This window comes from Peromyscus maniculatus, chromosome 3 (assembly GCF_049852395.1).
Source record: "Peromyscus maniculatus bairdii isolate BWxNUB_F1_BW_parent chromosome 3, HU_Pman_BW_mat_3.1, whole genome shotgun sequence".
Classification (NCBI taxonomy): Eukaryota; Metazoa; Chordata; class Mammalia; order Rodentia; family Cricetidae; genus Peromyscus; species Peromyscus maniculatus.
In genome coordinates this window covers 28,806,438-28,832,155 of record NC_134854.1, presented here as the reverse complement: position 1 = coordinate 28,832,155, position 25,718 = coordinate 28,806,438, and the positions used below count along the sequence as shown (strand labels likewise).

The 25,718-nt window shown below is 38.3% G+C and overlaps 1 protein-coding gene across 1 annotated transcript in view; it reads right to left on the bottom strand.

Annotated features, from left to right (window-relative positions):
* The window catches only part of LOC121827841 (uncharacterized), an 88,815-nt gene that overhangs the window by 12,210 nt on the left and 50,887 nt on the right, over positions 1-25,718 (bottom strand). The gene's annotated exons all lie outside the window — the stretch shown is intronic.

Sequence of the window (25,718 nt, the reverse complement as noted above, 5' to 3'; positions counted from 1 at the left end):
CCTCAAGGAGAACCACCAGGGGCCACAGATGGCGGAACTACGACTGCAGATACTGTAATTTTAAAATGAAGAAGAAATATCACACATTTTAATATGCATGAAAACACAAAGGGAAAGTCAGAGGATACTGAAAAGACAAAGGTGATTTTAAAATACTGAGAAAACGAAGGCGCTGGGGGACGACAGACGAAGGAGGAAGACGATGGTGGGGAGTGAAGCTGTGACCTCCTCCCCACCCGAGGCCGTCAGCGATCGTCAGTTTCAGTCAGGCCGAATATCTGTAGGTATCTACTGAAACTAGAATTAGACATCAGAAAATCCTCTTATGCCCTCACTATGCAGAAATTTCTTAAATAAGATAACAAACATTAAGGAAATTGTTGATAACATGGCTACATAAAACTTAGAACTTCTCTTCTTCAGGGGACACCCTGGAAATACTAAAACAAACCAAATGACATGAAGAGGGGATATCCTCAGGAGAAGAGAGAGTACCTAGAATGTGTAAAGAATCCTTGTAAGCAATAAGAATAGAGAAACTATCCAACTCCTTTCAGACATCCTGCCAACAGATTTAACTTTCTGAATATACACAGATGGTTCTGAAATCTCTATCCTGAGGTCTGTGTAATGTCAACTTCAGTAAACTTAACATTGAAAAGAGCTTTTTCTCTCTAAAATCAGCAAAATCATATTTAGGATTTACTTTTATTATTTGCAAAAGAAAGTCCATTCTCTACAAAGCTTCTCATGTTTTCTGTTGTCACTTTAATTATTGCTATTTTGATTTCTGAGCCTAACTTTTTAAAATCTGTAATACGTCTGGTCTTTCTATGTCAAATATCCTGTTCAATGGCTCTACATGAATCATAACCATATAGCAGAATACTGCTGAGCCTAACCCAGGACAGTGATTTTTGGTTTTACAAGTCATGAAAGTAAAACTATGATACGTGACTTCACACATACTCTAACTGGGCAACTATATAAAAAGTAAATTTGTGTTCTCAAGATAAAACATATATTTTTTAAGTTGCATGAATAAGTGGCTAAAAATAAAATAAGTTTGAAGAAAACACAAGAGTATCCTTTATATCTCAACACAAAAGATGATCTTAACTAGGTCATGGTAAGAATAAAACATATAAGAATGGGTGATAGATTTGCACTAAAATTTAATATTTGTGTATACTGAGGAAGGGGAAATACAATCAGGATATATCATATGAGAAAATAATCTATTTTCAATAAAACAGAAAAATGAAAAATGTGTATACAAAAGGAAATCAATTTTAAAAATAGAAAAATAAGCCAAAACTGAATGAAAGATTATATATCAAATTTCTGCCAAGTGCTTAGTTACCAGAATATATGTCTAACAAAAAATTTTATGACAATGACAAGAAGACAGCCCAGTAGATAATAGGCAAAGGTCCCAAAAAGGGAAATAACTGAAAATATCAGGGACTCAAATATACAAGGACTCAGTGGTTACAGTCGGCTATCAGAATGCCAAGAATTAAAATGGAATAATTGTTAAATGCAAGGTGTGGCTGTAGAGCAAATGAAACTTTGACATGGCTCTTGAGAGTGTACATCAGTACAACACTCAAGAAAATATGCTACGCCATCATATCATAAAACTGATACATCTATACTATGTCCTGGTAATTACAATCCTAGGAATATATGTCTCCTTCCAAAATGTTCTCATATGTGTACCACAATACTTGTCAAAAAATTGATACTGGCATTTTTTATTATAGCCCAAAACCTGGAAACAATCCAAATGTCTGTCAACAATACAAAGGAAAAACAAAATACCAAAAAAAAGTTGCAGTATGTATGATGAAATTTCACATAGAACTGTGAAAATCAAGTCAGGGCTGCAGAGAGCAACTGTGGATGAATCCCAAGGTCATGCTATTAAATAAAACTCAAGCCACAGAAAATGCATATTAATAAAGTTCTATTCACATTAGACCCAAATTCATATATTACTTAGATGGATTTTTTTCTCATTTAGCAATACTGTTATTTCACAGTCTGAAGGCAAGAAATATACTTGGCTGGAAACTTGAAGATCATTTTATTACATTTCTACTTTCCTGAGAGTCGTTCTAGAGGCTTTCATTAATCCTTTTTCAGAAATTATTGAGGTATAAATTGAAAGAAAGGAGAGGAGGATGAAGTGTGAGCAGCAGAATGAGGGAGCTCCACTCATTTCCTGGAGTGCCAAATCAACATAAGTCTTGACTGGGCATAGTGGCACACGCTCTTCATGCCAGCATGTGAGAAACAGAGACAAGCAGATCTCTGTGAGTTAGAAGACGTTCTGCTCTGCATAGGAAGTTCCAGGCCAGCCATGGCTACACAATGAGACCCTGTCTCAAAAGGCAGGGTTTGTTTCCATATGTATTTTGTTTCCATATATATTTTGATGTGATGATGACTGGTACCCAGGATCTCAAGTTAAATTTGAGATTCAACAGAACCAGGGGTCCCAAGGCTATTCTGCTCCAGAGCCCTTTACTGGCATTCTGCTGAGCTTTTATTTGGATAGTTCATCAAAGCAGGGACAGAGAAACAATGAAAAACATACAGAGTATTTCTTATTGCAATCACCAGATGTGCTCAGAAGACAAATGGTCTCCTGACTAAATGGAGGCTGTTATCATGCCCTTAAGCTGATTGCTGCTGAGAAGAGTGGGAGAAGAGATCCTGCCTGCAGCATTCCTTGGGCAGGCAGAGGCATTCCTCCAAAGGGAGTAAAAAAAGCTCATGGGAACAGAGTTCACACAAGATGTATGTGAAAGTCTGTATGCTACACACATGAATTTTAAGATTTTTTTCTTCTATTTCTGTGTAGAATGGCATGGGGAGGGGGCATTTCAATTGCATTGAATCTATAAATTACTTTTGGTAGGACGGCCATTTTGCCAAAATTAATTACTCTGCATCTTCTGCTAATGGTGTTGGGAAAACTGGATATCCACAAACAGAAGAATGAAACTAGACCTTTATCTCTCACCACTCACAAAATTTCACTCAAAATGGACCAAAGACCTCAACATAAAATGATAAATCATGAAACTGCTAAAATCCAGGGAAGGAGTTCACAGCAGCACAAAAGCATAAGTACGGACTTTCTAAACAGGAGTCCAGTTGTTCAGGAAATAAGACCAACAGTTAACAAATGCAGCTTCATGGAACTAAAGATCTTTGTACAGCAACAAAAACAAAAAGGTGGTCAACCAAGTGAAGAGGCAGTCCATACAAAGGGAGAAAACTTCCGCCAGCTATACACCCGACATAGGATTAACACCTGGAATACACAACCCAAAAACCAAAATGAAGAAAACAAGCCAATCAAAAACAGGCTGTAGATCTAAATAAAGAATTCTCAAAAGCAGAAATACAAGTGGATAATAAATTCATTTTAAAGTATTACGCATCATTATTCATCAGGGAATTGTAAATTGAAGCTACTTTAAGAATCCATCTTGCCAGGTGGTGGGGGCACACGTCTTTGATCTCAGCACTTGGGAAGAGAGGCAGGAGGATCTCTGTGAGTTCCAGGCTAGCCTGGTCCACAGAGCGAGTTCCAGGACAGGCTCCAAAGCTAAACAGAGAAACCCTGTCTCAAAAATAAATAAAGAGAGAGAGAGAGAGAAAGAAAGAGAAAGAAAGAAAACGAAAGGGAGAGGGAGGGAGGGAGGGAGGGAGGGAGGGAAGGAGGGAGGGAGGGAGGGAGGGAGGGAGGGAGGGAGGAAAGAAGGAAGGAAGGAAGGAAGGAAGGAAGGAAGGAAGGAAGGAAGGAAGGAAGGAAGGAAGGAAGGAAGGAAGGAAGGAAGGAAGGAAGGATGAGAGTCAGTCCATCTCATGGCAGTCAGAGTGGTTATCACCAAGAAAACAAATTCTGGCATGGATGTTATTCACTGTTGGAGGGAGCACAGACTATGAAAATAGTGTGGAGACTCATCAAAAAGCTAAAAATAGAACTATTGCACTACTCAGCTATTCCATGCCTGAGTTTATACCCAAAGGACTCACATCCTGCTACAGAGATCCTTGCTCATCCCTGCTTATTGTCATTCTATATAACTAGAAGATGGAATCATCTAGATGGTTCTCAGCTAATGAATGGATAATGAAAATGTGGTAAATACACACAGTGGAAGAAAATGAATTTCAGCAGTAAAGAAAAATGAATTTGAAGATAAATGAATGGAACTGGGGGGGATTGAACTAAATGGGGTAACCCCAACATAAAGAAAAAATGTCATGTGTTCTTCCTCACATGTGGATCTTAGCTTCCTTACTGGCTGGTTTTGTGTGTCAACTTGACACAAGCTGGAGTCATCAGAGAGGAAGGAGCCTCAGTTGAGGAAATGCCTCCATGAGATCCAGCTGTAAGGCATTTTCTCAATTAGTTATTAATGGAGGTGGGCCTAGCCCACGGTAGGTGGTGCCATCCCTGGACTGGTGGTCCTGGGTTCTATAAGAAAGCAGGCTGAGCAAGCCAGTAAGCAGCACCCCTCCATGGCATCTGCATCAGCTCCTGCCTCCAGAGTCCTGCCCTGTTTGAGTTCCTGTCCTGAATTCCTTCAATAATTAACAGGAAAAACAAAAAACAAAAAAACAACAACAGCAATATGGAAGTGTAAGCCTAATAAACCCTTTCCTCCCCAACTTGCTTTTTGGTCATGGTGTTTCATTGTAGCAATAGAAACCCTACCTAAGACAACTTCAAATATCCAGTCATGTGTCCTTCTTGATGACAATGTTCATGTTCTGTCCTTTGCTTCCCTTTTATAATGAAATTTAGCTCTTTCATTACTCAGATTCAATCCCGTATCTGAATGCCACTTTCTGCCTAATATGCAACATATCTTGTATAAAAAATCTGAACTGTTAGTGGTACAGTTGATTTTCACATTGCTGATGCCACCTCCTTCTGTTATTTCAGCTGCTGAAGTGGAGAACTCTCTAAAAACATTACCACGGTCTGAAAACATACTATCTTCTATCTACACCACAGGGCTCCTGCCTTCTAAACAACTAACTCAAAATAGACTCAAGAATTAAGTAGTAAACTACTTATGCAGAGTGACTCCAAAACATTTCTTGCCTTATTCCATTTTTCTATATCCATAGCTGGGAATGTATTTTTTTTTTCTTTTTACTTTCATGGTACTAATACAATACTATGTTCGAAGTGACTATCAATAAATACTGTTGAATACTGGGAAGATGACTGAGTTTTGGTAAAGCTCTTGCCACACAGGCATAAGGACCCCTAGAACTCAGTAAAAAAAAAAAAAAAAAAAAAAGCCAGTTATGATTGCAGCATGTGCCTGCAATCCCCACCTAGCCAAATCGGCAAGCTCTGGGTTCCATGAGAGAATCTGTCCCACTCAAACATTTCTAGAAACACCATCACAGACACACCCAGAGAGTGTTTCCAAGGTGATTCCAGATCCAGTCCAGTTGCCAATGAAGATTGACCATCACTACACCACCCCCATCCCGGGAAGCATTCTGACATGAAATGCCCTCTCTGACAAGCCACAGGAGAATCCCACAGCAAAGATGACCTCCATAAGAGCTGGGGATGGCTGATGTGCTAAGCTGGAGTGTGGTCCTGGAGGTGTATTATAATAGTAACCGCTGTTGCTGTTGTTTCTGCTTCCCTGAAAAGTTTCCAAAATATAAACAGTGAAGAGAAGGACAAATTAATAAATATTCAGGCTTGCAGGGTAATGAAAAGAATCAATCATTTCAAAACAATTTTATCTCCAGGATGACTTCAATAATTCAGGAAATAATAACCTGTCCTAAATACATTCATTGATTTTCAGAAAATATATATAACCTTATGTTATATATATGACATCTAATTATCTATTGACTAAATATTCTACAAATAGTACTTTTGAGGTTAATCTAGAAATAATAAAAAATGAGTGCATCAATGCTTTATTTATTTAGTATTTTAAGATTGAAATTACTGCTTAAAAAGAACATTATTAACAATGGTTTTCCATAGATGAGGATCTAGAGAGTTGCAGCTTTTCTTCTATTTTTAGTGTTTTACACTTTTGTGTGTGTGTGTGTTATATTTGTGCATGTGTATTCATGTGTGTTTGTGTGTTATATGTGTCTGTGTATTCGTGTATATATATATGTATATATATATGTGTGTGTGTGTGTGTGTGTGTGTGTGTGTGTGTGTGTGTAGGCAGAAACCAGGGAAGGATGTCAGGTGTCCACCCTCTTCCCCCAGGCAGGGTCTCTCACTGAACCTGGAGGTCACCTTTTTTTTCACTAGGCTGGAAGCCAGCAGAACCCTGTGACCCTCCCTCCTCTCTCAGCCACCACCAGTGCTGGAGTGAGAGGTACACCTGCCATTGGGAGTGCTGAGGACTGAACTTGGATCCTCAGGCTTTTGTAGCAAACACTTACCCACTTAGCCATTATTTCCAGCCCTTCTTTTAGAATTTTATATAGTGAATTGCATTACTCTTTTTTTCTTTTTTGGATTTTTGAGACAAGGTCTCTATATGTATCCTTGGCTGGCCTAGAACTAGTTATGTAGACCAGGCTGTCCTCAAACTCATAGAGATCCACCAGTCTCTTCAAGTCTTGAGTGCTGGGATTAAAAGGTATGGGCCACTGTGCCATGTAGATGTAACCAATCGTCTTTTTAAAATAAGAAACACAGAGCCAATGTAAAAGAGAAAGCTGAGAGGTCAGAGCTCAGAGATAAAATCTTACCTCCTGCAGTGCTCCTAGCTTCCCCGAGAGAGGGAGGTACTTCCTGTGTCTCTGTTTAAATAATCTTTCTGTTCTGCCTTCTCATTGGTTGTAAACCCAACCACATGACTGCCTCATCACTGCCTGTAAGTACCGCCCTCCAGGTCTTAAAGGCATATGTCTCCAATACTGGCTGTATCCCTGAACACACAGAAATCTACCTAGCTCTTCTAACCACCACGCTCTTGCTATGGCTCTAATAGCTCTGACCCCAGGGCAACTTTATTTATTAACATAAAATTAAAATAACATTTCAGTACAAATAAAATATCACCACATTTCCCCTTTTCTATTTTAATAAAAAGAAAAAAGGCAAAAGGTTATAACTAACAAAAGAAAAACTATATACAAAAGTACAATAACTATATACAATATATACAAGTAACAAATACCTAAACGATGTCTAGTCCATTTGTATTTGACAAATCAGAGAAAATAATTCCCTTATCTATCCTATTTTAGTAAGTCCAAAATGTATCTAATTCACTTTCTATCCTAATTAATCTTCAACTATAACTAACTAATCTTCAACTCCCTCAGAGACCCAAGAAGGAAATAATATTAGCTAACAAAAATAAAAACAAGAAGTGCACAAAAGCAGCTTCCAAAAATTTTGTGAGTTGACAGAAAGAGCCAGCTGCCTGGACAGTCACCTGAGGTTTCTCCACAGTGTTGGGCCATCATCTTCAGCCTATAGGCTTATGGTATCTGACAGACTCATTTGTGAAGTAGGTTGTACACAAGGTCAACAGTTCAACCTCACATTGGGTGAGAGCAGTCCATGTACCAGAAACACCTGAATTCCACTAGTGTCATGTCATGATTCAGGATTTTAAATTCTGGAAATTGTTGATGATTTTTGAATTCAGCTGTCCATTCTTCTTGGCTGTGTATATATGGCTTCATCTCAGCATCCCCTTCTTCTCCACATCCCTCTATTAAATGCCAGTCTACTATTGAGAGGCGTGAGCTTTAGTTGCTGTTCCATTGCACAACAGAAGCCATCGGCCCACTGCCTGTTCAGCTGCCTTCTAAGAAAAGGACACTGTACCTTTTCCGGATTGTGAAGTCCACTTCAGGGATGGTGCCATATTGTCCTGGCCTCAGAAGATGCCTTCTGATAAAGCCATAACCACACTTGTTTGGGCAGGAATCGGTAGTCCTTTGTTTCGTGTTCTGTCTGTCCATTTTGTCCTGTTGATTTGAGGATACTTTGTTGTCCAGTGGCTAACTTTTGCCACAATGAAAGTTAACTCCATATGCAGTTTCTTCAATGCCCATATTTTCTCTGAAGTAGATTAGTACTGCCAGGAGCCGACATGTCTCAAAAAAAGAAAAATTTCTAAGTTATTAAAACATTTTAAATGCCATATTCGGTAGATCTCTGAAGGGTTTGAAGATGACCTGTCTAAAATACATCTGCTCAATTTTTAAAACATATCTAATATGACTACAATTTCTATTGTAATGTCTAACTACTAACTTTCATTTCTTTATATCCTAATAGTTGGTAATAATGTATTTAAAACTAGTAATTGTCTTTTTCTTTTCTTTTCTTTCTTTCTTTTTTTTTTTTATTAAAAAAAACAAGAACCTTAAAACTAATCTCCTTTGCTTAGCCTTTTTCCTAACCCTTGACAACTTGTAACCTACCCCCCTAAATAATGAAAATTATCCCAGACCCAAAACCCATTAAAAGAACCAAAAAAAAACCACCCGCCCCACACCACCTCTTTGGGAATGTGGGCGTCATTCTTAAAATTGCTTCCTGCTGGGTATGGGCGAAGTTATCTTTATCCTGAAAGAAAAATTTTTTAGGTTAATTGTCAAATTCTAGGAAAGATAACTATATCCTTCATTATTATCCAGTCTATGTATAAAGCCAAAGTTCAGGGTTTATCTCAAGTCCTTATTCAAGTAGTCTTTGAGACTGGATCATCTCAGCTAGTCATCTCAAAATTGCTCTGAGCACCTTGTAGTTCAAAGGTGATCTGTAGATGATGTTTGTCAGCTTATTGATATTATTATTGTCCACGTGGAATTGTTGTTGTTGTTGTTGTTGTTGGGCCCCATCTTCTTCCTGGAGACTTCAGTTGATGTTAGGCCTGGCCATGATTTCCTGCAGAAAACTGATAAGAGACTCGAACACAAAGACATATATATGCAGCTAATTGAAGCCTTTTTTCTAGAATTAGTTAGTACTCTATATGACCATTCATATCTTAACAAAGTTTAAAATGTATATGTATATATTAATCTTGTAAATTTTGATATAAAATTTATACTTTAAGAAAAGTTTAAAGAATCAGAATAGAATCAAAGAGTTGAGATTAGTAATAGAATAGTCCCTTAATTAATTTTGCTTTTGTCCTGTCCCATAGCAGAAAATGGCTCTTTCTGGCATGATACAGGGAGTTTGCATTTTCCTTTTAACAACATGCTTGAGTTTAAAGAAGGAGAGAGCCATTCTCCAACTCCAAAGTCAGCTTTAAATTTTAATTGAACTGGGACTATTAGAAAACCAATAGTGTTAAATCTTTAGAGAAAAGCAGAAACAAACATTTAAGAAGACATAAATTTTTTTTTTAGATTATATATACCCATACGCCGTTTCACTTTGTTTCCTGGGATAGATGATTTGTCCCTTTTCTTCAGTTGTCTCATTTGTCTTGTGTTCTTCAGATTCCTTAACCATCATTCTCCTAAAAGACAAAAACAAAAACCTTTCCCCAAGACTAACTTTGGGGATGTTCCCTTTTGGCAAGTTATTATCTGATTAAATGAAAAGGCATGTGTTATTGTACAAGTTAGTTTAAATTGGATGTTCATGCTGGTTGATGAACTATCACCTCCTCTAATTAAGAGGTTTCTCTTGTTCAAATCGAACCTTTAACAATTTTGATGGTACCCACAGCTTATCTTCTCCTGTAGAAACAAAAGCAAAACCTCGTCCCCAACGTAATACATACCCTGGCTTCCATTCTGAGGTCAGCACATCCTTAAAGTATATAGGCTGATTTAATTCTGTAGTTTTTTCTATTATCCAATGTCTCTCTGCAGCTGTTGTTCCTTTCTCATTGGCATTCAGAAAATTCAAAGTTAATAGAGCATTATGCAGTCTATTTCTGGGGGTTTTTGTTACTCCTTTCTGTTTATTTAGCATATCCTTTAGAGTTCTGTTTGATCTTTCTATAACTGCTTGACCTGTAGGATTATGTGGTATGCCTGTAATATGCTTTATATTGTAATAAGCAAAAAACTGTTTCATTTTAACAGAGACATATGATGGAGCATTGTCAGTTTTAATTTGTGCAGGTATACCCATGATGGCCATAACTTCTAGCAAATGAGTGATTACAGAATCAGCTTTTTCAGAACTCAAAGCAGTTGCCCATTGAAATCCTGAATAAGTATCAATGGTGTGGTGTACATATTTCAATTTTCCAAATTCTGCAAAGTGAAACACGTCCATCTGCCAGATTTCATTCCTCTGAGTACCCTTTGGGTTACATCCTGCTGGCAATGGCGTTTGATTATAGAAGGAACAAGTAGGACATTTCTTTACTATTTCTTTGGCTTGTTGCCAGGTTATGGAAAAATCCTTTTTTAAACCTTTACTATTGACATGATGTTTTTTATGAAATTCTGAGGCCTCCAGCACATTTCCTATCAATAATTTATCAATCTCATCATTGCCTTGTGCTAAAGGGCCTGGCAGACCAGTATGAGATCGGATGTGAGTTATATATAAAGGATGACTCCTTTTCCTGATTGTATCTTGTAATTGAATAAATAGTGAAGTTAATTCTGAAGCATCATGGATAAATTCTGCAGTCTCAATATGTAATACCACTCTTTCAGCATACTGAGAGTCAGTTACTATGTTGAGAGGTTCTGAAAAATCCATTAATACCAACAGAATAGCATACAATTCTGATTTTTGCACTGAATTATAAGGACTTTGTACCACTTTACTTAAATTTTCTGATTTGTAACCTGCCTTTCCTTGTTTGTTGGCATCTGTATAAAATGTACAAACTCCAGATATGGGTTTTTGCCGTACAATTCGAGGCAAGATCCATTCAGCTCTCTTTATAAAATCAATTCTATTGCTTTGGGGATATTTGCTGTTAATTTCTCCCAAAAAATTACTGCAAGCTCTTTGCCAAGGTTCACTTTCTGTCCATAATATTTCAATGTCCTCCTTAGTTAAAGGTACGACAATTTCTGCTGGGTCTATTCCTGCTAATTGACGAAGTCTCAATTTTCCTTTCCAAATCAAGTCAGAGATTTTTTCCCCATAAGTTTTTAATTTTTTATTTGGTTTATTTGGTAAAAATATCCATTCCAATATAATATCTTCCCTCTGCATTAATATTCCAGTAGGGGAATGGCTAGAAGGTAAAATAACCAAAATGCAATCCAGCTTTGGATCAATACGATCCACGTGCCCTTCATGTACTTTCTTTTCTACCAAGGCCAATTCTTTCTCAGCTTCAGGTGATAATTCTCTTGGACTATTTAAGTCCTTGTCACCTTCTAAGGTTTTGAACAAATTAGTCAGTTCATCATTTTTTACCCCAACAATAGTTCGTAGATGAGAAATATCTCCAAATAATCTTTGAAAGTCATTAAGAGTCTGTAGTCTATCTCTCCTAATTTGCACCTTTTGGGGTCTAATTTTTTGTAGCTCTATTTTATATCCTAAATAATTAATAGAATCTCCTCTTTGTATCTTTTCAGGAGCAATTTGTAATCCCCAGCAAGGCAAAATTTTCTTTACTTCTTCAAACATTCTTTCTAAAGTATCTGCATTTGAGTCAGCTAGTAAAATATCATCCATATAATGATAAATTATAGATTTAGGAAATTTTTTACGTATCACTTCCAATGGCTGTTGTACAAAATATTGGCACAGAGTTGGGCTATTTAACATTCCCTGTGGGAGGACCCTCCATTGAAATCTTTTAACCGGTTGAGAATTATTATAAGTAGGCACTGTGAAAGCAAATCTTTCTTTGTCTTTTTCTTGTAAGGGTATTGAAAAGAAACAGTCTTTTAAATCAATAACTATGAGAGGCCATCCTTTTGGTAACAGAGTAGGCAAAGGAATTCCAGATTGTAGAGAGCCCATTGGCTGAATTACTTTGTTAATTGCTCTAAGGTCTGTTACCATTCTCCATTTACCAGATTTCTTTTTAATAACAAATACAGGAGAATTCCAAGGGCTGGTTGACTGTTCAATATGCTGAGCATTTAGCTGTTCTACCAGCTCTTCTAAAGCCTGGAGTTTCTCTGTTGTTAAAGGCCATTGCTGAACCCATACAGGCTTGTCTGTTAACCATTTTAAAGGTAGAGCTGTTGGTATTTTTGGAGGATTATCAGTTGTTGTGCCCTGTTCTTGTATAATATGGATGGCTGGTGACCACTCAAAATAATGCCTTCTAATATTTCTCTCAGAAACATGTGCTAGTTTATGATTTGTTTCTGAGATTGGAGGGATTTTAATCTGAGTATTCCATTGTTGCAACAAGTCTCGACCCCACAGGTTCATAGCTATGTTAGCCACATATGGTTTTAATTTTCCTCTCTGTCCTTCTGGACCTATACATTCCAGCCATCTTGCACTCTGTTTCACTCCAGATAATGTCCCAATTCCTAACAGTGGAACGTTTACCTCCTGAAGAGGCCAAGCTGGATGCCAAAATTCTGGTGCAATTATGGTAATGTCCGCACCTGTGTCTACCAGACCAGACAACAAAACACCATTTATTTTTATCGTTAATTTTGGTCTCTGTTCATTAATAGAAGTTTGCCAAAAAAATTTCTTTATGTTTTCTCCTGAATTTTCTATTCTCTCTTTTTCATCATCCTGACCAGCATGATTTATTCCAATAGTCATTTGGTTATTTAATCGCTCAGAGCAGGGATTTCCTCTACAGCTGCAGGAAAGGTTTGAACTGGTTTTGCTATGGGGGCCTGCATGAGGCCCCTCCGGGAGTTTCCCGAAAACTGAGGCAAAGGATTACCCTGTCTGTCCTTTGTTGATCTACATTCATTGGTCCAGTGTTTTCCCTTACCACACCTTCTGCATACTCCAGAAGGAAGGGGCATTCTGTTGCCATTGTTCCTTGAAGAAATACTGCTTCTAGGAATGACCTGTTTACAGTCCCTTTTAAAATGTCCTTGCTTTCCACACCCAAAACATCTAACACTCCTCAAACCTTTTGAAATTACTTTTCCTACCCACGTATCATCATGCTCATCAGCCTCAACATTAATTGTTTCTCTAATCCAATCTTCCAAAGGTGCAGATCTTGCCCTTAACGGCCTGATTATTCTTTTGCATGCTGCATTCGCATTCTCAAATGCCAAAGCTTCAATTATTGCCTTACTAGCTTCTGATCCTGAGACCATTCTGTTTACTGCTGAAGCCAGTCTTTCTAAAAAATCTGTGAAAGATTCTTTTGGGCCTTGCATAACCTTTGTGAATGACTCAGGTTTTTTCCCTGGTTCCTCAACTCTGTCCCATGCATTCAAGGCTGCCATTCGACATAAAATTACGGTTTGAACATCATATAAACATTGTGTTTGTATTGAAGCATATTGGCCTTCTCCAATAAGCTGATCCTGACAAACTTGTATTCCTTTATCCCTCCATTGTGTTTCTACCTTTCTAGCTCTTCCTTAAACCACGTTAGAAATTGAATTCTCTGGCTGGGTTCCAGAACAGCTTGTGCAAGGTCCCGCCAGTCCTGTGGTATAATCCTATTATATGTTGACCAAGAGTTTAACATTTGCTTTACATATGGGGAATGCATGCCATAAGATACTATTGCCTCCTTAAACCTTTTAAAATCCATCAGTTCAATTGGAGCCCAGATATTTTGTGTAGCCATTTGATCAGGCATCTGCTGTACGGTTACAGGATAAATTAAGGGTGACTGTGTGAAAACAGGCTTTCTTTCTGTAACCTTATGATCCAAACTTGAACCAACTTCACTGTTAAAATTAACAGGTTTTTCTAAAGCTGTTATCCTGGCACTTAAATCGACTATCTTTTTAAATAGTAAAATGAGAATAAGCATGGTGATAAACTACATAATTCCCATAATACTCATCTTTTCATATAGTTGTTCCATTGTCAGACTGCCTAAAATTTCAAACAAAACCCAATTTTCTTCCAATGTACACAGAAAACCCATTTTTTTTTAAATGTGGAAAAAATTTGTCGTTTAAATAGTTTCCTTTATGACTTACCAAATCTGCGTAGAACAGTAGAAATCCGAGCGAATTTCAAAAAAGCCACCTAGTGTCCTAGGTGTGAATCCAGAGAGAGAGAGAGAGAGAGACAGAAACAGAGAGACAGAGAGAAAGCGAAAGCGAAAGTGAAAGCGAAGGGGTAGCCGGCTAAAGCTTAAAGCCAGCCACTTGTTCCTTCTTGAGCCGAGTCAAGGCTTGGCTTTACAGGCAGGGGCCCTGATTAGCAGGGCAGGCCTGAGCTGTTTGTAGCACTGGCTTTAAGCAAGCAGCTCACAGTCCGGCCTGAGGCCAAGCAGACCTGGGCCGGGGCTAGGGAGCGAGCCGGCCCCAAGCAGTTTTTAATGGATTCTTGTCACGTTGGGCACCAGATGTAGATGTAACCAATCGTCTTTTTAAAATAAGAAACACAGAGCCAATGTAAAAGAGAAAGCCGAGAGGTCAGAGCTCAGAGATAAAATCTTACCTCCTGCAGTGCTCCTAGCTTCCCCGAGAGAGGGAGGTACTTCCTGTGTCTCTGTTTAAATAATCTTTCTGTTCTGCCTTCTCATTGGTTGTAAACCCAACCACATGACTGCCTCATCACTGCCTGTAAGTACCGCCCTCCAGGTCTTAAAGGCATATGTCTCCAATACTGGCTGTATCCCTGAACACACAGAAATCTACCTAGCTCTTCTAACCACCACGCTCTTGCTATGGCTCTAATAGCTCTGACCCCAGGGCAACTTTATTTATTAACAGTGCCCGGCTGCATTACTTCCTAATAACTGTTGTGATCCGAACACCTAACATGAGGTCTACCTCTTCATAGTATTTTAGGAGTGCAATCCATTGTTGTTGTGTATAGATACTGTGATGTACAGCAGATGTCAATCTCTAGAATGTATTTATTTTTCTTAGTTGGAAATACATGCCATTGATCAGTAACTCTGAATCTCCCATCTCCCTATCCCCAAGCAACATAATTCTCATTGACTGTTCAGATTTCATTGTTTTTAAACACTTCATCTAAGTGAAATTGTGCAGTATTTTTCCTTGTCTGTTAGGCACATTGCACTCAGAATAATATGCTCTAAGTTCATTTATGTCTGGACATGGTACAGAACGGTTGTGTGCTGTTACACCAAACACACATATCACTCCTTTCTTTTAATCCATTCATCTTCTCCTATGCATTAGGCTAATCACACATCTTGGCTTTTCTGAACATGTTGCAATGAACATAACAGTATTAAGACCTCTTATAAAGCCTGATCAATTCTTTTGGATGGGATTGCTAGATCACATGATCACATCATATTTTTATATATTCTTATTGCATTTATTTCTTCATTCAATGTGGGGACAAATTCCAGGACAGGCATGTAGAGGCCAGATGACCACTACAGCAGTTGGTTTTCTTCTTTTACTATGTGGGCCCTAGGGATCAAAGTCAGGCGGGTGATCCGGCCTTCAGTGGCTGGGCCATACCACCAGTAGCTTTGGCTCTCTTGGAACTCACTCTGTGGACCAGGCTGGCCAGGAACTCATAGAGATCTGCCTGCCTCTGCCTCCCAAGAGCTGGAATTAAAGGTGTGTGCCACCACCACCCAGCTATATTTTCAATTTTTAAGGATCCTCCATACTATTTTCTAAAACATCTCCACCATTTTGTATTTCTTCAAGCTGTGTTCAGAGTTTTAATTTCTCCATATGCTCCCCAAATCTAGTCATTTAGTCATTTTTTAATGGCCATCCTAACAGGTGTAAGGGAACATCTCCCTGTAGTGTGTGTGTGTGTGTGTGTGTGCGCGCGCGCGCGCGCGCACGCGCACGCACACTAGTATTAGAAGCATGAACAATTTATTAAGAGAGAGAATACTCATTATATTATCTATTGACATTGTTTGGTGATTAGTATTATTGAGCAGTTTTTCATTTATTTATTGGCCATTTGTATGTCTCCTTCAAATATGCATTACTTTTAATTTTGACAAATTAATAGTCTTTTAAAATATTAATGAAGTCTTTATGTAATTAATGTTAATGATTTAAAATATGAGGTAACATCTTAAGCATTGGAATGAATTTTTTACTGTATCGGTGACCTGCAATCGTTACTGATGAGTAAACTCTTCAAAATATACTTTAGAGAAGGGAAGCCAAGCAGCCCACCCTCTTCAGGGAAAGATCCATTCCAATCTGCCTTCTAGGAGGTTGACTGTCATCTCTAAAACTCAGAATAATAATAAATTAATCTAATCTAAAAGAAATCTACAGACAGGTAAACATAATAGACTAGAATTTAAACTAACAAAAAAAGGGGATCATAAGGACTCAAGTTCTATCCATGGTGAGTCTATATTTTTACACTATAGCAGATAAACTTTCTCTGTATGGAGCAGATAGTAAATTTTTAAGCTTTGAAAGGCACAAGATCTCTGTTGAAATTATTCTACACTGCCTTCATAATTCAAAGACACACGTGCATGCGGTAACTATAATGGTGACATTTCTTGGTTTTAATATTATAGAACTGTCTCATTATTCTCTGTCCATGAACGGTGTGTAAATGAGGAGTAAGTATGAAAGAATATCTGTGAAGTCAAAATGACCTTGAGAAGTGCCTAACTGAATCCAATGAATCTGTCCTAGTTGTAAGAGAAATGAAAGGGTGTCTTGCACTGTGAGACAAAACATACAGGTTCTGATTGCTTCCTTCAAGAAAACTTAGTTAGGAAAGCTTGGAGTCAAAGCTCCCCGATTCTGCTGTAGCAAGCTTTCTCCTCGGACTTTCTTTGGACCATCAGCTGGCAAATAATGACCTGGAGACTTATTAATCATGAAAGCTTGGCCTTAGCTTAGGCTTTTCCCCAACTAGCTCTTATAACTTAATTAGCCTATATATTTTTTTAATCTACATTCTGCCATGTGGCTCCGTTACCTCTTCTTCATATGGCACACCCGGCTGGCTTCCAGTCTGCTGGTTAAATTGCACACCGAGATTCCTCCTCCTGGTTTCTCTCTCTCTGCCCAGAAGTCCCACCTATTCTCTCCTGTTAGCTATTGGCCATTTAGCTATTTATTAAACCAATCAGAAGGTGCCTTAGGTAAAGACACATCTCTACAGTATAAACAAATATTCTGCAACATTCTGCCTTATTCCTGCTGCCAGTTCCAGCAACGGTGATATATATATATATATATGTATTTGTCTCTAGGGGCTAGGTGTTACTTCCTGGCCTTCTGTAAGTCCACTGTCTCCACCATTTCAGTGGTAGACTCTCCAGCCACCATCATTTGCCTATAGATAACAGCTACCACAGTTCTTTCATGGACACTGGAGCTTTTCTCACAGTGTATTTCTCAAAGCCTTGCAAAGATGGTAATCATGGAGTCTTCTCCAGGATTACAGTAGAGGTTGGGTTAGCAGTGGTTCTCAACCTTCCTAATGCTGTGATAATATAGTTCCTCAACTGTGGTGAATTCTAATTACTGCAATTTTGCTACTCTTATGAATCATAAATATCTGATATGCAGGTTATCTGATATGCAACCCCCAAAGGAGACAAAGCCTATGGGTTGAGACCCACTGGGCTAGAGGGAAATTAACATGAGCAATCCACTGCAATGTACTTAACTCTCTAAACCTTTGAGCTCCTTTCTTGATAGGATTTCGAAAAGTTCTAGATCCTCAGCCTTTTTGAACGTTAACATCAGTGAATTCAGTGTCATCACACCAAGCTGACCATTACAGTGACTTCAAACTGAGCATGCCAGTGCACTATATCCCAACTCGTTATGGACTAGGCTAGCGCAATGTTGTAGTCCATCTCGATCTGGCAACTAAAAATCTATTCCCAGCCAGGCAGTGGTGGCACACGCCTTTGATCTCAGCATTCAGGAGGCAGAGGCAGGCAGATCTCTGAGTTCGAGGCCAGCCTTTGGGCTACAAAGTGAGTCCCAGGACAGCCAGGGCCATATATAAAAACCCTGTCTTGAAAAACAAAATAAACAAACAACAACAACAAAAACCAATATTTCCACATAAACTCACCAGGTTCCTGACAAACTTGCAGTTCTTTTGAGTATAAATCATGCTGTACTGAGTCTTACTTTATACCGACTTAACTGATGAAGGTACAGCATGGACACAGTTTACCAAAACACACATGTTTTGTGAAAAACTAGAACAGAGGAGTTAAGGGCTTCAACCACAAGGGTGTGGCAGGGAGGCAGAATGCTAAGTGCCTGCTTGATCATTATGTAGGGTGTACACATGCCTAATCATCAAGTGGATCCCATTAGAAAACCACAGTGAACACTGACTCCTCCTAAAATTATAATGAAAACAGGACCTTTCGGCCTTGTTAAGGGCAGTGTAAACTAGCACAACCGCAAGGAAAATTGACAGTCTCTTATGCACACTTACACTACGGCACAGCAATTACTCTCCTGGGAAATCATGCAAATGAAAGCCTACGCCTACAGAAAGAATTTCAAAGAATGTACAAAGAAGCCTTATTCATAAGAGCCAGCCACGTTCAGCATCAGAAGATGTTGCATCTATATTAATACATTGGAATGCAGCCTAGCTGTGTGCAAACACTAGCTCGTAAAGCACACAACATTATTCATTCAGCAATGTTGAAGACTAGCAAACCACTCACACACAGAAGATAGCATATTCTATGACTCCATTCAAGAACAAGCAATGGTGATAGGAACCAAAACCACAGTTAGCTGGCACTGAACATAAATCTAAAGACTCCTTCCATAAAAAAATTAATTTCATCCTAAGCAACAGAAAATTTAAAATGTCTCTGAGAAACAGCTAAAAATTATGGTTCTTACCACATTGTTTTGTGTGTGTGTGTGCATCTCATTTATAGTAAGTATATTTTATTTGTAAAATTAAAACATATAGCAAATGTCTCTACAGAACAAAAGCCCAAAAGATAATTTACAATTTTTTCTGCAAAAATATCTGAGTTATAATAGTTTTTACTTATAAAATATCTGAATAAAGGAGAACAAAATACAGCTTTGTGGGCATATACTTTGTACTGTACATATACACCTAGCAATGACTTTGTGTCTCCACCAGGTGGGAAAAGCAGCAGGCACATCAATGCCACTGATAGATTTGCTCCAACTGTAATTCCGGTTCTGTGCCTCCTACGTGGTCGCCAAGCAGAGAGTACAGACATCTTCGAAAGACAATTCACATTAACCAGCTTAGGAGACTGAAGCATAAAATACAAATGCCAGCTTTCTGTGATATAATAAAAATAATTGCCACCTTCCAAGAATACCTAAAGTCTATATGATCAGTGTGTTCTCTTTCTAGTGACAGATCTTCAAGGGAGATTAAAAAAAAAAGAGGTTCTACCATCAGTTTGAGCTTTATAATTGTGTAAATACTAACTTTCTTCAATAGTTCCAGTGACAAAATCATGATTCATCTTCTTATTTAATAAGACCCTGTAGACAATCACCTGTGTTTTTACCCTATAAAATCAGAGAAATGAAATTGCTTCTTCAGTTTTTCCAATTTCTTGAAAATTTCTTTGCATTTAATGGAAAAAAAAAAAACAGTTTTCTCAAGTTACATAGATAGCAATCTTCCTGATTACCAATGTCAGAAACCCAACTAAACTTGGTTTAAACTAAAAAGTAGACTCTGCTAGTTCATGAAAACTCATCTATGTGTGTATGTGAAATAAGCCCGTATTAAGCTATTGGTGTAGGAGAGTAATGTAGTGACCCTGCTTTATCATTCTCTCCTGCTGTTTTCAGGGGCCATCTCTGAATGCTTAATAGCCCATCTTCTCTCTCTAGTTATCTCATTCTGTCTGTTCTCAACAAAATATATGTACAGTGGACTCCTAAGGTTGGTTCAATTAGGTTTCTTAAATCCAATTTGTTAGTGTAAAACTCACCCATCATAGAGAACTGAAGTGTGGGAATCATAGGGTTAGCTGAAGTTCTGGTGCCCGGTTGCCTGCCTTCCTTCCTTCCTTCCTTCCTTCCTTCCTTCCTTCCTTCCTTCCTTCCTTCCTTCCTTCCTTCATTCCACTACTTTGACAAGAGATTACCTATGGGATGACTCAGCCCTAATAGGCCTAAGGGCCAACTGGCCCAAACTGGTAATGAAAGCATGTGCATAAGGTACTTCCTGAGAGCCAACCTGGGTCTGTCTAAGGGCCTTAGCAACAGCAGCTGAGCCATGATCTGAGATGACCTGGACCAATGAGAGGCAGCCATGTCACATCAGCACATGACTATTCATCAGACCTTCTCCCAGGGTGGGATGGAAGGTATTAAAGGCTTGCCTCTTCCTGAATAATCCGAGCTTCTTGTTTTCAACCTGACTCCAGTGTCTTTGACTCTGCGGCCTACTCATGCCCTCCCCAAAGGGAACCTCACAGGACCCTACAACAATCACCTTCCCACCCTGTGTTTTTAAGAAAAGAGGTCAAGCAGAGGGCTCTGCCTTCCTGTGTTCACTTCCTTCTCTCAAATAATTTCTGCATGCCTTCCTTTCATCCCTTACTCCGTTTCCCTTGCTTCCATAATTCTGAAAAGGCGCTTCCTAACTTCTTGTTTCTTGCAAATGTTATTGAATGTAGGTCCCCCTCCCTCTTTTGTTGGCTTAGATTGAGAAGAGGTAACTGGAGGACAACGGGTCTGTGGGTCTATTGTCTGCCTGCAAGTAAAGGGAGACAGAGGTAAAGACTCCAGTTCTGTAGAAAGAAGAGAAAGAATTGGAAGAGGATCTTCTAAAATCTAAAGCCCATTCATGACACTGCAAATTTCATTTAATACCCCGTATCTGGTATTAAATTCAGAATTTAAATTGTTTCCTTTTTGTGAAAATAGATTCTTTTCTCACATACTACATCCTGGTTACAGTTTGTCCTCCCTCTACTCGTCCCAGTTCCTTCCCACCTCCCCTCCCTTCCAGATCTAACTCCTTTCTGTCTCTCATTAGAAAGAAAATGATAGTATAAGGGATAATTAAAATAAAATAAGAGAAATCAAAAGCTAATGCATCAGAATTGGACAAAAACAAACAAACAGAAGGAAAAGAGCCCAAGAGAAGCCACAAGAAACAAAGATCTACTCATTCATACACTCAGAAATCCTATCAAAACACTGAACTGGAAGCCATAATATATATGCGAAGGAAAAAAGAGAGAATATGTGTGTGTGTGAGTGTGTATGTATGTAAGATCATTTTTTTTTTAAATGGGAAAGCCCTAACAAGATACTGTGAGACTAGAAACCTCCAAAGATCCTGTTGAGTTCCCTTTCTGTTGGCCATCTACTCCTGGGCATACAGCCTACCTTTAAAGGTCTAAAATCTAAAGCGTATTACTGGAACTGCAAATTTTGTCTAATGACTCACATTTTCTGGGATTGCCACTCTATAGCCATTAAAGGCACCTCCATTAGGACTTTTCTTTAAGTTATATCTTGAAATTAGCTTACTAACTAATCAGTTGATGGGCTTTTCCATGTATCCTTAGGCCATGGAGGTATCCAAAACAACATCAGCTATTGCCATTGCTTATGATTATCCACCATAACTAAATGGTAAGACTCTATTGCTGAAGACACCACACACTGCAGAACACAGAGAAATCAATCTCAAACCAACCCATAAATTTCCTCCATGCTGACTAGCTCGCACAGTGCCAGAAGCTGCCGTACAGGCTGCTGCAGGGTGAAAAATATAAATGCTCTTGCCCAGTATTGGATCCTACATGCTAAAATACCTTCCTGCCAGGCAAATGTGCTCACTAGTCCAACAGTGGTATGGCTTTTATGGGACAAGAAACCACTCTTCTAACTGGATTTGAGACCTGATGTACAGAGAATTCCTGCCTGACACTGTAAACATGTCCATGGCTGAAGAGATCTTAGGCTCAAGGGTGGAACCTAATATTGTTATTTTTCTAATTATCATGTTACCAAACTGTCTTCTAAATGGTTATGTCTACATCACAAATGTGGGCTTCTCCCAGCCTCAGTCAGAAAAGCTTCTATTTGCAGCAGAGATCAAACTCATCAAAATCCCAGCATGGAAAAGGAACCCAGGACTACCCCAAACTGGGGAGTTCTTGGCAGCTGATAACAGCTGAGAGAAGAAACCTTCTTTGGGAGTGTGGTCCTGGTAGGCTGGTAGGCTGCCCATGCTCTGCAGATGGTCGCTTGCCAAGGCACATATGGGCATCACTAGATGGACTTAGTTGGTGATTCAAGGGGAAAAGGAAGAAGAGGACAGGAAGTGGGGAGGTAGACATGTCAAGGAAGATATGGGGGAAATGAAGGGTTAGTGACAAGATTTCACTGTAAACATACGAAATTCTCAAAGATTACATAAAAAGTAAAATCAAAAGCAAAGGAATCCTAAGAGCAACTGTAATATTTATCGGGTGTTTAGAGGGTGTTAGGCATTGTTCTAAGTACATTTTGAATTTCAATTCACTCAATCCACAAAAAAATCTTACAAGAAATACTGGATGCCCTATTAGCTTTCTAGTGAGGGTAAAAGTATCCTAAAACAGACAAAGGGAAGGTGTCAAGGTGAGATCAGTGCGAGGATAAAATGAGAAAACAAAAAGTACCTGACACTCTCTGGTGCAGAATAAGCATTGAAGAAATAATTACTGTAAAAAAAATTATCAGACACATCTCCACATGGATAGATTACCTGCTTTCTAAATGTCTTCTTCCACATGAGTGAATGTATAACTTCCTCCATTATTTAGGGGTCTTAGCCACAACAGAGTGTATGGCAAGTCCCATGGTCCTCTCAGGACATTCCTCAAAGCTGTCCACATTATTTCCATCTTTTTTTTTCTTTGCTTTCCAGTGGAAGGCTGATTTTTCTTGAATTGTGATTTCTGTCTAATCTTCAGTGTCTTGGTAAGTTATTTCTTGTTTTACCAAAGACCTAACTTTTGAACTAAGAAACGGGAGAGAATCTTTGACTCTGCTACATATCCTTTTCCTCAAAAGCTTGGAGTATGACTCATGACCATCATACTTCAAGAGTGCTTCTTGATGGTGAACACTTTATTCATATATCGATCTAACAACAAGTATAAGAAAGAGACCAATGTGCATTTAGGAATTTATGAAGATTTGACAATAATCAGTAAAACTTAATTTGGGTATTTTTAGTAACAGGGGTCATTTTGAGTTAATATCTATGATGACTAATTCCATGTGTCACACTGGAAGGTGTTTTGGATAGGATTTGTATTTAAACCAGTGACCACGAAATAAAACAAATTACCCTCAATAAAACTGGTAGACCTCATCCAATTAGTTGAAGGCTTAAATAAAACAAAAAGGTCTGTCTCCCTGAGCAACAGGACCTTCTTCAGAATATTGCCTAGAGACTTCATCTGCACCATTGTCTGCCCTGGGTGTTAAGCTATTGAAGACTTCAGGCAGGCCAGATTCATGATCATGATCACATGACCCAATCAAACTCTTTTACACACACACACACACACACACACACACACTCCTGATGAGTAGGTCTCATAGTACTAATGGTTGAGACTTTCCATCTTAATGCTTCTCAAATGCTTCCTCTGAGTGTCCGGTCTTTACTGTCTTCTTAGCTTTGTTTAGAGGCTTTAAAAACAAAAAGAAATGGAGATTCGTTTGATTTGCTGCTTAATTCTACTGATGTGTGCATGACTCCTGCAATTCCATCTAACAATGTCAGCCAACCTTAGATTAAACAAAAATCAAAGTACTCTTCAGAGTCCTTCATTATGATACCTAGTGAAACTGATTTTCTCATTGTTCATTAATCTTTTGCTTAATTTACTGAATATTGTTTAATGCCTTGTGTACAATTAAATTTCATAAAAAGAAAAACTTCTTTTATTTAAATTAGTTGATAAGTATTCATTTCTAGGATGAGTGTTATCACATTTCCAAGAATGTGATAACAAACTGACTTTTATGATTCTTCTGTATTTTTCCAATGAATTGTGTCCAGTTTTAAGATCTAAAAGCATGGTTTTTATAGATGATAACTCACTTTAGGAAATATGTCAGAACTACTACATTATCTACACAGAAAGTTTATCTCATTCATTATTTCTGGACATATTTTCTATAAGCCATTAGATGTGGATTACACACCAGAGTGAGTACTGACAAGATACCAGAGAGAACTGGTTCCAGAGGCCACCTGGTCTACACAGTGAATTCCCAGACAGCCAGGGTTACATAGTGAAACCTTGTCTCAGAAAAGAAAACAAAAAAGACCTTGTGTACAAACCCTTACCTACAACTCAGTTCAAAAACTGCCATTTCTTTCTGCACTTTCATACCCAAATTCCTTTGGCTGCAAAACATAATCTCAAATATTATAAAGCTTTTCTGATTATAATTTTTATTGTTTTCACTTGATTTGGGTGCTTATATGTTTTACTGTCCATGTGTTGGTGTGCTTAGCTGGAAGGTGCTACAGCCACTGGAGATGTTTTACAATAATGGTGTTTGTATCATTTTTACATTTCCCAAAGGTGGAAGGGAGTGGAATCTGATTCTGAAATGCTTTTGATTTTAAGCATTGAAAATAGAAGTTACGAAATTAGGAACGAGGAACTAGCTTAATTGATGAAATGCTTGCTATTGATAACACAGACCTGAGTTTGAGCCCCAGAACCCAAGTAAAAAGAAAGACACCAGGTGTAGGGGAGGTAGAGACAGGCAGATCCCTAGGATTCACTGACCAACCAGCCTAGCCAATTGGTGAGCTGGTCATGAGAGACCATGTCTCAAAAAACAAGGTAGATGGCTGCTGAGAAGCAAGAGTGAAAACTGACTTCTGGTCATCATGCATACATGCATGCACAGGCACATCCACATATACACCCCCCACAGGAATACCTACATACATACATATACCTAAAAATAAATAAGTAAATAAATAATGAATTTGTGAAATTGTTTCTAAAAAGTACATCAGCAGATTTGTTTATAAGTATCAGCATTTAGCTAGTCCTCACCAAGGACTCCTTATTCTCAGTATTGGCACCAAACCCAGACACTTAGCACATTCAAGATGCTCTACTGTGAAGCCACATTTCTAGCCTGCTCAAGAACTTTTCTAAAATGAATACATATAGCATTAGTTTTTAGAAAGCTTCCCAGATGAGTTTAACATACATTCAGGTTTGAGAACTAATTTAATCTCAAAGCTACATGTGGAATGACAGGATAATTATGAAGTGACTTTGGGAGTGTGAAGTAGAGAAGACCATTTGTAAAAGGGATGGGATGTAGAAACTATGACCAGAAGTCAGATCAGAAAGTGATTCAAGTAACTTAAAATAGTCGGTGATCAAGAAAAGACTTTGGCAAAGTGCATAGAATTTTAAACTGTAAGATTTGATTTTGTCTCTGTAGTTCCAGGAAGTAAGCCTTATTCTAGTCCAACAAATGTATACTAACTGCTCCATTAACTCAAAGATCTGTACCAGAGATTTTCAAATGTACACAGATTTAATTTTCATTTCATGTTCTTCTTACCATAGTATTATGAGGTAGGCATTATGTATGTTTTATAAATGAGGAAACTGAAACCTAATAGAAATAAAATGTTTGTTTGTTTGTTTAACCCAAGA